The sequence below is a fragment of the Puma concolor genome, chromosome D3, assembly GCF_028749965.1.
Source record: "Puma concolor isolate L17-30 chromosome D3, mPumCon1.1.hap2, whole genome shotgun sequence".
Taxonomy (NCBI): Eukaryota; Metazoa; Chordata; class Mammalia; order Carnivora; family Felidae; genus Puma; species Puma concolor.
In genome coordinates, this window is record NC_141678.1 from 57,099,669 (window position 1) to 57,111,712 (window position 12,044).

Genomic DNA, 12,044 nt, shown 5'->3' on the forward strand with positions numbered 1-12,044 from the left:
ATAAATAAACGTTGAAAAAAAAAATTAAAAAAAAAAATAAAAAATAAAACAGTAATTTTTATGGAAACCAATTTGACAATAAATTATATTTAACATAAAAAATAAAAATAAAAAAATAAAACAGAGGAATTTGGGGGCACCTGGGTGGCTCAGTCAGTTGAGTGCCCAACTTCGGCTCAGGTCATGATCTCACAGTTCATGAATTCGAGCCCCACATTGGGCTCGCTGCTGTCAGCTCAGAGCCTGCTTCCGATCCTCTGTCCTCCCCTCTCTTTGCCCCTCCCCTCCCCTCAAATATAAACATTAAAAAAATAAAAATAAAACACAGTAATTTGAGGGAGGTGGGCAGGTGGGTTAAATAGGTGACGGGGATTAGGGATGGCACTTGTCATAATGAGCACTGGCTGATGTGTGGAATTGTTGAATCACCATGTTGTATACCTGAAACTAATGTAATACCGTATTAGTTAGAATTAATATTAAAACTTTAAAAAATAATAAAATAAATAAAACATAGTAATTTGTATCTCACCAGTAGGATAGATTCTGACATCAAAGAATTGTGCACACACCCACAAAATTACAAGTATTGTTAGTGTAGTTTGTAAGCTATTATGCCTACATAGTAAGATAAAGCAAACAAGCAAATGTGGTAATACTGTTAATAATTTAGATATTTAGCACACACACAAAGAGACAAATATAAAATTAAAGAAGTTGAGTAAAATTTCTGTGAGCTTAAAGGAAATAACAATGTGAAATCATGATGATTACTCTTAAAACAATATTGCTCAATTTTGTCCAACAAAAGGTACACAAGCAGTAAGTAACTCAGTAACAATAAACACCTCTAATAGACTGGAGTCTTTAATACATCTTTTTTTTTTATGTTTGTTTATTTCAGAGAGAGAGAGAGGTAGAAAATCCCAAATGGCTCCACACTGACAGCAGTGAGCTGGATATGGGGCTCAAACTCACAAACCAGAGATCATGACCTAAGCTGAAGTCAGTCACTTAACCAACTGAGCTACCCAGGAACCCCTTCAGATTGGAGTCTTTAAAGATAATTTCTCACTAAAAGAAACTATATTAAGAAATGGGTGATTTCAGGTCTGGGATATGACACAAGATGAACCGGAAGCATCTTTCATAACAAAAAACTGCTAAAGTCATGTCAGAGGTCTCAGGAGCCAACTTAAAGGATTTCACTGGGCAAAGATGAGCAATTTGCACCTAGGTATGTATATGAGATACATAAAAATATTAAATCCCTGTGCTTTTAATTTTACTTTTGGAAAATACCCCTGAACTCCTTTGGAGGACGCTAGAGCATTAACTCATTCTAAAAATTGGTAAATAATTGGAAGGAATCATTTTCCCTGCTTTTCCTATGTGAAACGTATTTCAAAGTAACGACATAGTCAATGAAATTTCTCCTTTGTAAGAGATTCAAGCTATTAAATGTAAAATAAATGGTATATTTAGAATATTGCCATTTTGGTGCGCCTGGGTAGCTCAGTCGGTTGAGTCTCCGACTTCAGCTCAGGTCATGATCTCATGGTTCATGAGTTCGAGCCCCGCATCAGGCTCTGTGCTGACAGCTCAGAGCCTGGAGCCTGCTTCGGATTCTGTGTCTCCCTCTCTCTCTCTGCCCCTCTGCCACTCGTCCTCTGTCTTTCTCAAAAATAAACATTTTAAGAAAAAAAAATTTTTAAATAGAATATTGCCATTTTGCAACCATTAATGAAATAATGTATCTGGGCAATGATCAACAATAACTGCTAAAAAATACTAGGTAACAGGCCAGCACAGAACTGTTAGGTTTTTAATATTCACCTTTATTAATTTTGTCCTGGATGTGCACATGAGGGTTTTGGTTCGGAGGCAGATTTCTCTTTATACTCACAGCAAGACAAACAGCCAGAGGAACCCTGTAGCACTATTTCCCCAGGCTCAGCAAACACCACAGAGTGCCATGCCAGAGACAGCTGGAAAAAAAACAAAAACAAAAAACTCTGCACACCCCTGGTGGGCTAACTTCATAGGTGAGATACAGAGAAATATGCATTTCTTCTGTTTCTGAAGGGCAAACATCACTTTCACACACACACACACACACACACACACACACACACACACACACCCCATCACCTTCTGAAAGTGTCCTTGGGGATCAGATAGAAGAGATCCTTATCCTAACCCTTTGGTATGAAAATAAATCTCTGAGGGGAAAGATAAGGCCAATGTCTCTAGTTTTACAACTCCAAGATCTCTCCAAGGCCCTGGTCCTCTTAACCACCAGAGTTAGGAAAATCTCTTAGGAATGCTCTCACTGTCTGATTAGTCACAAATTGCCTTCCAAGCTGGCTCTCAGGTTGGGGGGGAAAAATCAGTAAAATTTTTCAGAAAGCCCCAAGTGTACAGAAACATATTTTCCTCTACAATCTCATAAAAACTTTATAATAAATGGATCAGGATAATATACCTGAAGCCACTGATCAATCTTATATCATCAAAAGCCCAGATAACCAGACATTACATGCTTCATGATGCGATATAATAGGAAACTCACAGTACCTCCTTTGAAGTGTTCTTGTCAAATAAGGAAACTAAACCTAATCAAGCCTCTAGACCCAACTACCAGTTTATAAGAAATAAGGAATAGAAGAATATGTTAGATGATGCCACAGGGATGCAATCAGCCAAAACCAGAGTCTGGGAAATTCTACAGGATAAATGACTTAGTTTCTACAATATCTAAGTACCAAGGAAAAAGGGGAAGGGGGAAATTCAGAAATTAAAAAAGACTTAAAAAGACCTAGCAACCAATTGGTATAGGTAGAATTTGTTTGGATCATGATTTCAACAAACCAAGTGAAAGAAAAAAAAAAAAGCCTGTTTATGAACACTGAGAAAAGTTGAACACTGGTTATTAGATATTAATTAATTATCATTAATTTTAAAGATATGGTAATGGTATTATTGTTGTTTTAAAAAGAAATTTTATCTCTTAGATATACATTTGGAAATATTTACAGATGATAATTGAGATTTGCTTTAAAATAATGAGTGGAGGGGTGCCTGGGTGGCTCAGTCCATTAAGCATCTGACTTCATCTCACTGTTCGTGAGTTCAAGCCCTGCGTCGGGCCCTGTGCTGACAGCTCAGAGCCTGGAGACTGCTTCAGGTTCTATGTCTCCCTCTCTCTCTTTCCCTCCTCTGCTAGCACTCTGTCACTCTCTCTCTCTCCTCTCAAAAAATAAATAAACCTTAAAATTTTTTTAAAAATAAAATTAAAATAAAATAAAATAAAATAAAATAAAATAAAATAAAATAAAATAAAATAATGAGTGGAGAAGCACCTGGGTGGCTCAGTTGGTTTAGCATCCAACTCTTGGTTTCAGCTCAGGTCATAATCTCACAGGAAAAAGAGAGTGTGGAGGTTAGCACTTGTTGGTTATAGGCAAAAGAGATTAACTTGGAAAAAAATGGATCTATTTTTTTGCAATATAAATTACCAGAGAATGACTTCAGGATGGTGAATGTCTTGGGAAAATGCGATCAAAGGACATTATGCCTAAAAAAAAAAAAAAAAAAAAAAAAATTCAGGGGCACCTGGGTGGCTCAGTTGGTTAAGCGTCTGACTCTTGATTTCAGCTCAGGTCCTGCTCTCATGGTTTGTGAGATCGAGTCCTGCATCGGGCTCTGTGATGACAGTGTTTGTAGCCTGCTTGGGATTCTCTCCCTCTCTCTCTGCCCCTCCCCTGCTGGCTCACTTGTGCTCTGTCTCTCTCTTTGTCAAAATAAATAAATAAACTTAAAAAATAAAATAAAATAACGGATGGAGATCCAGAGGGAATGGGTAAGTATAGATGAAAGAGATTGGCCATTTGTTGGTAATTGGTGAAGCTTGGTCATGAGTACCTTAGGGTTCATTATACCATTCTCTCCGCTTTTATGTATGATGAATATGTCCATAATAAAAAGTTTTTTGTTTTATTTTGTTTTTTCTTTTATTTATTTAAAAAAAATTTTTTTTCTGTTTTTATTTTATTTTTGAGAGACAGAGTGTGAGTGGGGGAGGGGCAGAGAGAGAGGGGACAGAATCTGAAGCAGGCTCCAGGCTCTGAGCTGTCAGTGCAGAGCCCAATGTGGGGCTTGAACTCCCGGACTGCAAGATCATGACCTGAGCCGAAGTGGGATGCCCAACAGACTGAGCCACCCAGGTGCCCTGTTTTGTTTTTTCTTTTAAAGCAAGTTCCAGGAAGGTAGGGACGTTGTATCTTCCTCCTTCCATATTAGTTTCCCTAAGGGCTGGCATGACAAAGTACCACAGACTGGGGGCTTAGTCAATGGAAGTTTATTTTCTCCGTTCTGGAGGCTGACAGTCTAAGGTCAAGGTGCTGGCAGGGTTGATTTCTCCTAAGGGCCATAAGGGAAGATGTGTTCCAGGCCTCTCCTTGGTTGGTAGTTGGGTGTCTTCTCCCAGGGTCTTCACATTATATGCCTCTGTTGGTATCTGTACCCAAATCTTCCTTTTCTTGTAGGGACACCAGTCGTACTGGAATACAGCCCAACCTAATCACCTCTTTTAATTTAATTACCTCTTCAAAGTAATTTTGACTCTAAGCACAGTCACATTCTGGGGATCTGGGAGTAAGGGCTTCAACATATGAATTCTGTGGGGACACAGTGCAGCCCATAATACTCACCTATCCCCAGAACCTGGTCCAGTGCCTGGAAAATAGAGGGGCTCAATTAACTGTTGAGTGAATCAATAACTGTTAGAAGACAGCAGCTGGGCAGCAAGACTGTGCCGCCTGAATCCTCCCTTCTCCTTGTGTCTTCTGGTTATAGTTTTTTTTTGTAATGTTTTTATTTATTTTTTGAGAGCGGGGAAGGGGCAGAGAGAGAGGGAGATGGGGCGCCTGGGTGGCTCAGTCGGTTAAGCGTCCGACTTCAGCCAGGTCACGATCTCGCGGTCCGTGAGTTCGAGCCCCGCGTCGGGCTCTGGGCTGATGGCTCAGAGCCTGGAGCCTGTTTCCGATTCTGTGTCTCCCTCTCTCTCTGCCCCTCCCCCGTTCATGCTCTGTCTCTCTCTGTCCCAAAAATAAATAAAACGTTGAAAAAAAAAAAAATTTAAAAAAAAAAAAAGAGAGAGGGAGAGAGAGGATCCAAAGCGGGCTCTGCGCTGACAGGGAGGACCCAACGCAAGGTTCGAACTCACGAATCATGAGATCATGACCTGAGCCAAAGTTGTATGCTTAACTCCACCCAGGTGACCCTAATGACAGTGGTCCTTTCCTCCAGCCTGTGGGCCTGAGCTTGTGGCTGTTGGGGGATAGTTAGCAGGAGAGCAGTGCAAGGCAGATAGATCTGCATAGGGTTGGATTTTATGGCCACTACAGGTCTGACAGTCTTTGCCACGTGCCCTGATTTACTGGGAACATTTTAGTAAGAAGCCAGACAATCAGACAAGGCTGAATGCATGGCCCCAGGCAGGGTTCAATAAGACCTGGCAGGCTCTGCCTCCCCAACCACAATTGCCTTTCTCCAACCACAACTGCCCTCTTAACCTCTAACTAATGAGTGCTCAGAACCTACCCTCTCAAAGGTGAGGGGGAGACGTAAATTAACATTAACATACAGGAGTTCCATTGAAATGTTTAAAAGCCAATGAAGTGTCTTTAATTCAGCTTTACGCATTAATTACCAAAATGAAACAAGAGCATACCTATAACAAAAATTGTGAATTAAAACCCTTTCAGTCTTGAATACATTTATCTACTTAACTATAGAACCATTTATTCCTTTGATTTTTGTCTGTGATATGAAAGAAAAAGAAAAAATGAAGCAATTAGAAGTTATTGAACATATAACCTATTTTAAGATTATGTTTAAAACCTCAAAATCAGGCAATTACAGCAATATTTAAAGCATTTCAGATAAATGCTGTTTTACCAGGCTATTTCTTTTCTTTCCTTTTAATTTCTGGCTTGTAAAATTCAAAAGGGTATTTTAATTTTTTAAGATTTTTCTTCCTAATTGTAAAGGTAATACATCCTTATTAAAGAAAATTTTGGAGATAGAATAGCATAAAGAACACATCTAATCCCACCCTCAGAGAAATTCATTGTCAGCCTTCTGGTATATTTCCCTCCAGTGGTTCGTTATAATATTTAAGGTAATGTGATTATTCTCTATAAAGTATTTTGATTCTGACTTGACCAGATCTTTTCCTTATGCTATTAGAATTCCTTGTAAACATCATTTTTTTCTATTTACTTGTTTATTGTGATATTTCTTATATTCAACAAGTACACAAATCTTAAGCATACAAATCGATGAACTTTGACATATGCGTATACCTGCATAATCACCATCCACAGTTCCACTGGGGGGAGGGGGTGGGGGGCGCCTGCCTGGCTCAGACGTTAAGGGTCTGACTTCGGCCCAGGTCATGATCTGGTGGTTGGTGAGTTCGAGCTCTATGTTGGGCTCTCTGCTGTCAGCTCAGATCCTCATCTCCCTCTCTCCCTCTGCCCCTTCCCTGCTCGTGTTTTCTCTCTCAAGAATAAATAAACACGAAAAATAAAAAACAAACATTTCCACTAATTCACAAAGCTCCTTTTTGCCTCCTCCAATCTTGCCTATTTTTGAGCTTGATTTAAGTGGAGCTAAATTGCAGGTTATCTTTTGTAGCTTAACCAACTGAATCACCCTGGTGCCCCTCACCAGACCCCTTTGTAAAGTGATATACTGATTACCCTCCCACCAGCACCAGGTGAGAGCTCCAGTTATTCCTATTCTCACCAACACTTGACACTGTTAGGGTTTTTTCCCCCATATTGTCAGTCTTTTCAATTTTAGTCATTCTCCTGGGTATGTTGTGGTTTCCCATTGTGATTTTAATTTGGATTTCCCGCATCACTAAAGGCATTGGGCACCTTCTCTTTATGTCCTGTTTAAAAAATCTTTGCCTATGCAGCACCTGGGTAGCTTAGTCTGTTAAGTGTCCAACTCTTGGTTTCAGCTCAGGTCATGATCTTACAGTTTATGAGTTTGAGCCCCGGATAGGGTTCTGTGCTGACATCTTGGAGCCTGCTTGGGATTCTCTCTCTCTCTGTCTCTCTCTCTCTCTCTCTCTCTGTCCCTCTGTCTCTCTCTCTCTGTCTCTCTTGTGAACTTCTCCTGCTTGCTCTCTATTTCTCTGTCTCAAAAATAAATAAACATTAGGGGTGCCTGGGTGGCTCAGTCGGTTAAGTGTCTGACTAGCGATTTCAGCTCAGGTCATGATCTCAGGGTTTGTGAGATTGAGCCCTGAGTTGGGCTCTGAGCTGACAGTGTGGAGCCTGCTTGGGATTCTCGATCTCTCTTTCTCTCTCTCTCTATCTCTCTCTCTCTCTCCCTCTCTCTCTGTCTCTCTGCCCCTCCCCTCTTGTGGTCTCTCTCTCTCTCTCTTAAAAATAAATAAATAAAAACTTTTAAAAAGCAATAAAATAAATAAAAATTTTAAAAAGCCAAATCTTAAAAAAAAATCTTTGCCTACAACAGGCTGTGAATTTTCCTAAAACATCATTTTTAATGATTATATAATATTTCATTCTGTAAATTCACCATTTTCCTATTTTGAGATACGTAGGTTGAACCCTATTTCCCACCAGTGTAAGTAAAAGTGTTAGTGCTTATTGTCTTATGTGGGCCAGGTTCTGTGTTAAGTTTTTACATACATGCTTAAAAGAATTATCCAGCAAGTACTGTTTTCATGCCCATCTTACAGAAGGATAAAGAAAGGCTGGGAAAAGCTGGTAACTTACCCAAAGTCATATGACTAGTGACGGAACTGAAATTTCAGTCTAGATCGCTGTGCCTGTAGATCCAGGATGATGAACTGTCTTGCCATTTACTTTTCAAATGATTATTTCCTCGTGATAAATACCTAGAAGTGGAATTTACTGGGCTGAAAGGTAGGAGCATGTGAATATTCCTGGCAAACACTCCACCAGTCTCTCCCATTTTAATCTCACCATTCATTCACATTGTAGGATTCCCCGTCTCTTGGGCTTCTTTACAGGGAGAGATTAAGAGTTTTACACACTAACAATTATGCTTAGAACAATGATTACGGTAAAAAAAAAATTTTTTTTTAAGTTCTTAGTTATTGAAAACTAACTGTGGGCCAAGCACTTCACATACATACTTTATCTTGTTTAAAACCCACAATCATCCTGAAAGGAAGGCAGTGCATTTAGTATTTATAAATGCGCAACCAGGATCAGAGAGAGAAAAGAGTTTGCTCAAAGGCATGTGATTCCTCAGAAGCACTGAGGACTCAAAACATCTAATTTCTGTGCTTTCCAGCTACCACCTGCCACTTTGGCAGGTACAATAGACAGTTCTACTGGCTTCCGTTCCCAGCCTGCCCCACCCTGTTTCCACGATGCGTGCCCCAGGAGGCAGCCTATGTAGGCTCCCTGGCTCTCTGGGGAGAGGCCAGCAGATTAGTGGGAGGAAGGAAGGGAGTGAATTCTAGGTATTCCCACCGACCCCCCACCCCCAAGGTCCCTTTCTATAGGTTGCCTCATCTGCCTGCATCCCCAGACAAGAGCTCTCTCCACACTGCGCCCCTTCCATCCCCTGGTTCTAATGACAGCACCCTCCTTCCCTGCAGTGGAGTGACTGCATCTGCTGTTTCTAGCCTCAGAGTTCTAGATACTTCTTTGTGGTTTAACTGGTTTTTTTTTTCTTCTTCTTGAGACCTTGAAGGAAAGAATCACCTGAATGACAGCAAGCTTCAACACTGTCCCAGCAACACACTTGGGCCTTCATCAACCCATCAACTGTTGCAGCTGAACTCTTTTTACAGGCATGTCCCCTAGTCAGATCCATCTCAGGTCAGGGAGCAGCCCAGCCTCCCTCGCCCCAAGGGTGCTGGTCTCTCCTTCGAGGTGGGGCTGTTGGGACGTTGTGCAACCGCAGCTCTCCAATGGCTTCAAAAACATTGCTGGAAGTTAGTCTGCCTCATTTTGGGTGTGTTAAGAATGATAGTGATGCTCCTTCCAGCTCTCTACATCCTGAGTAGAATAAACTGATTGTTTTTTAAAAAAACTTTTCTTGGGGCCATAACTTCAAATTTTCAGAAATGTTGCAGATATATGATGCAGAACACTCTTTTTATAGCTGAATTCTCTCAATTTTAACATTTTGCCACCTTTGTTTTGTTATTCTCTCTCTCTCTATCTCTCTATCCTGAATCAGTTGAGAGTTGGCTGAACGCCCCACGCGCCTTCACCTACTAAGACTTGGGTATAGATTTCCCAAGAACAATGTTATTTTCTTTCATAGCTCTACTGCAGTCCTCAACTTCAGGCTATTTAAAATGGGCATAACACTTTTATTAATCTACAGTACATATCGTCTCTCTCTCTCTCTCTCTCTTTCTCTCTCTCTCTCTCTCTCTCTCTCTCTCTCTCTCTCTCTCTCGTTAACCCAGTAATGTCCTTTACAATGGCCCTATGGGAGAGGCAAAAAATTTGCCTTAGATTCTTTCCCCTTCAATCTTTCAAATGGAATAAAAGCCTTAATCTGTGCATGACCATGCTCTCAGTAGGGGGTGGGGGTGGGTGGGGAGGAAAACCAGCCCAGCTTCCTTAGGCCATTGGTGAAAACTCACTGTAGCCAGGAACAGGGTAAAAACAAAACTGTACCGTGGGATAGGCAGGATTGTGCCCACGACCGCAGCTGGAAGAAGGGCGGGAGAACCGAGAAAGCCCCTCCACCCCCTAAAACCAGGGACATAGTGCATACCTACATCTGAGGCTCAATCAGACCAACATAGGAAATACAGCACCACTCCCTCGATGCCCCCTGATTGCTAAACAAGCACATTTTAAATAATAAGTAACAGCAGAATCTTGGGAGAGAGACAGGATAGCAACCAAATGTTCAAACAGACGCTTTTAGATGTGTGGTGCAAAGGGAAGACCTGAAGTTCAGACTTGAACAGGTATTGTTCTGATAAAGCAAGCCCCGTCCTAAACACAAAGGGTCCCTACTGGAATTTGCAGCTTGTGGCACACAGATGGTAACCGCAGCCACAGTTCGTGGCAAACCCAGTCTGATGCCTGTTTGCATTACTTCAAACTCCCATACTAACGGTCTTACTGAAGGAAAGACATGTCAATTGCCAGGCATAAAAATGATGACCTTAGTCTTTTCGTCCTCCACAAGATGTCCACTTCCAATAAAACATTATGAGGCATACAAAGAGGTGTGAAAAAACATACTCCCAAGAGACAAAGCAATGATCAGAACCAGACTCAGATATGACACAGACATTGGAACTGACAGGACATTTAAAATAACTCTGATTAGGGGCGCCTGGGTGGCGCAGTCGGTTAAGCGTCCGACTTCAGCCAGGTCACGATCTCGCGGTCCGTGAGTTCGAGCCCCGCGTCAGGCTCTGGGCCGATGGCTCGGAGCCTGGAGCCTGTTTCCGATTCTGTGTCTCCCTCTCTCTGTGCCCCTCCCCCGTTCATGCTCTGTCTCTCTCTGTCCCAAAAATAAAAATAAAAATAAATAAATAAATAAAATAAAATAAAATAACTCTGATTAATAGGTGATTAATGGAAAAGGTTGACAACATGCAAGATGGGATGACTAATTTCAGCAAAGAGATGAAAACTGTAATAAACTATAATAAATAATCAGATAGAAATCCCAGAAAGGAAAAGCACAGTAGTTACTGGCTCGTCAGTAGACTCAACACCACTGAGGAAACAATAAGGATGTTTGAAGGCGGATTAATAGAAATTCCTCCAACTGAAATACAGATAGAAAAGAAGAGTGTATATGTTGGGTCGGGGGAGGGGAAAGAGAGCATTCAAGGAGTTGAAGGGACAATATCAAACAGTCTAACATATGCATAATTGGAATTCCAGAATGAGAAGAGAGAGATGGGGGCGCCTGGGTTGCTCAGCTGGTTAAGCTCTTGGTTAAGGGCTTGGTTTCGGCTCAGGTCCTGGTCTCCGGTTCCGTGAGTTCCAGCCTGACCATGGGCTTTGTACTGACAGCAAGAAACCTGCTTGGGATTCTCTGTCTCCCTCTCTCTCTGCCCCTCCCCCACTTGTGCTGTCTCTGTCTCTCTCAAAATAAAGAAATAAACTTAATTTTTTTTATTTTTAAATTAAATTTAATTTTTAATTTTTTAATGTTTTAGTTATTTTTGAGTGAGAGAGCGTGAGTGAGGGAGGGACAGAGAGAGAGGGGAACAGAGGAGATCCAAAGTGGGTTCCATGCTGACAGCAGAGAGGCCGATGAGGGGCTCGAATCCACAAACTGCAAGACCATGACCTGAGCTGAAGTCAGATACTTACCAACTGAGCCACCCAGATGACCCTAAAAAAAAAATTTTATTTTAAATTTAAAAAAAAAGAAAGAGAGAAAAGAGAGAGGGAGAATGGGACACAGGAAATATATGAATAAATAATGGCTGAGAATTTTCCAAAATTAATGACTAGCAACACTAAATCACAGACTCAAGAAGCTTTGGATGAATACCAAAGCAAAACACACACACACAGGCATATCGTATTCAAAGTACTGAAAACAAACACAAAGAGAAAACCTTGAAGTCAGCTAGAGTGCAGAAACATTACATACCAGAGGAACAAAGATAAGAGTTGACAACAGATTCCTTATAAGAAAATAAGGTCCCCTGGCTGGCTCCGTCAGTGGAGCCTGCAACTCTTGATCTCAAGGCTGTGAGTTCGAGCCCCCCATTGGGTGTAGAGATTACTTAAAAATAAGATCTTTTAAAAAAAGAAAAGAAGAAGACAATGGCATGACATCTTTAAAGGGCTGAAAGAAAAAGCTTTCAACCCAGAATATCCTATACTCAGCAAGAATGTCTTTGAAGAAAAAAAGAAAAAAAAAAAAAAGGAAAAATAAATACTTTCTCACACAAACACACACTGAGGAAATTCACTGCCAGCAGAACTACTCTACAAGAAATAGTAAAAGGAAGTTCTTCAGGCCAAAAAAAT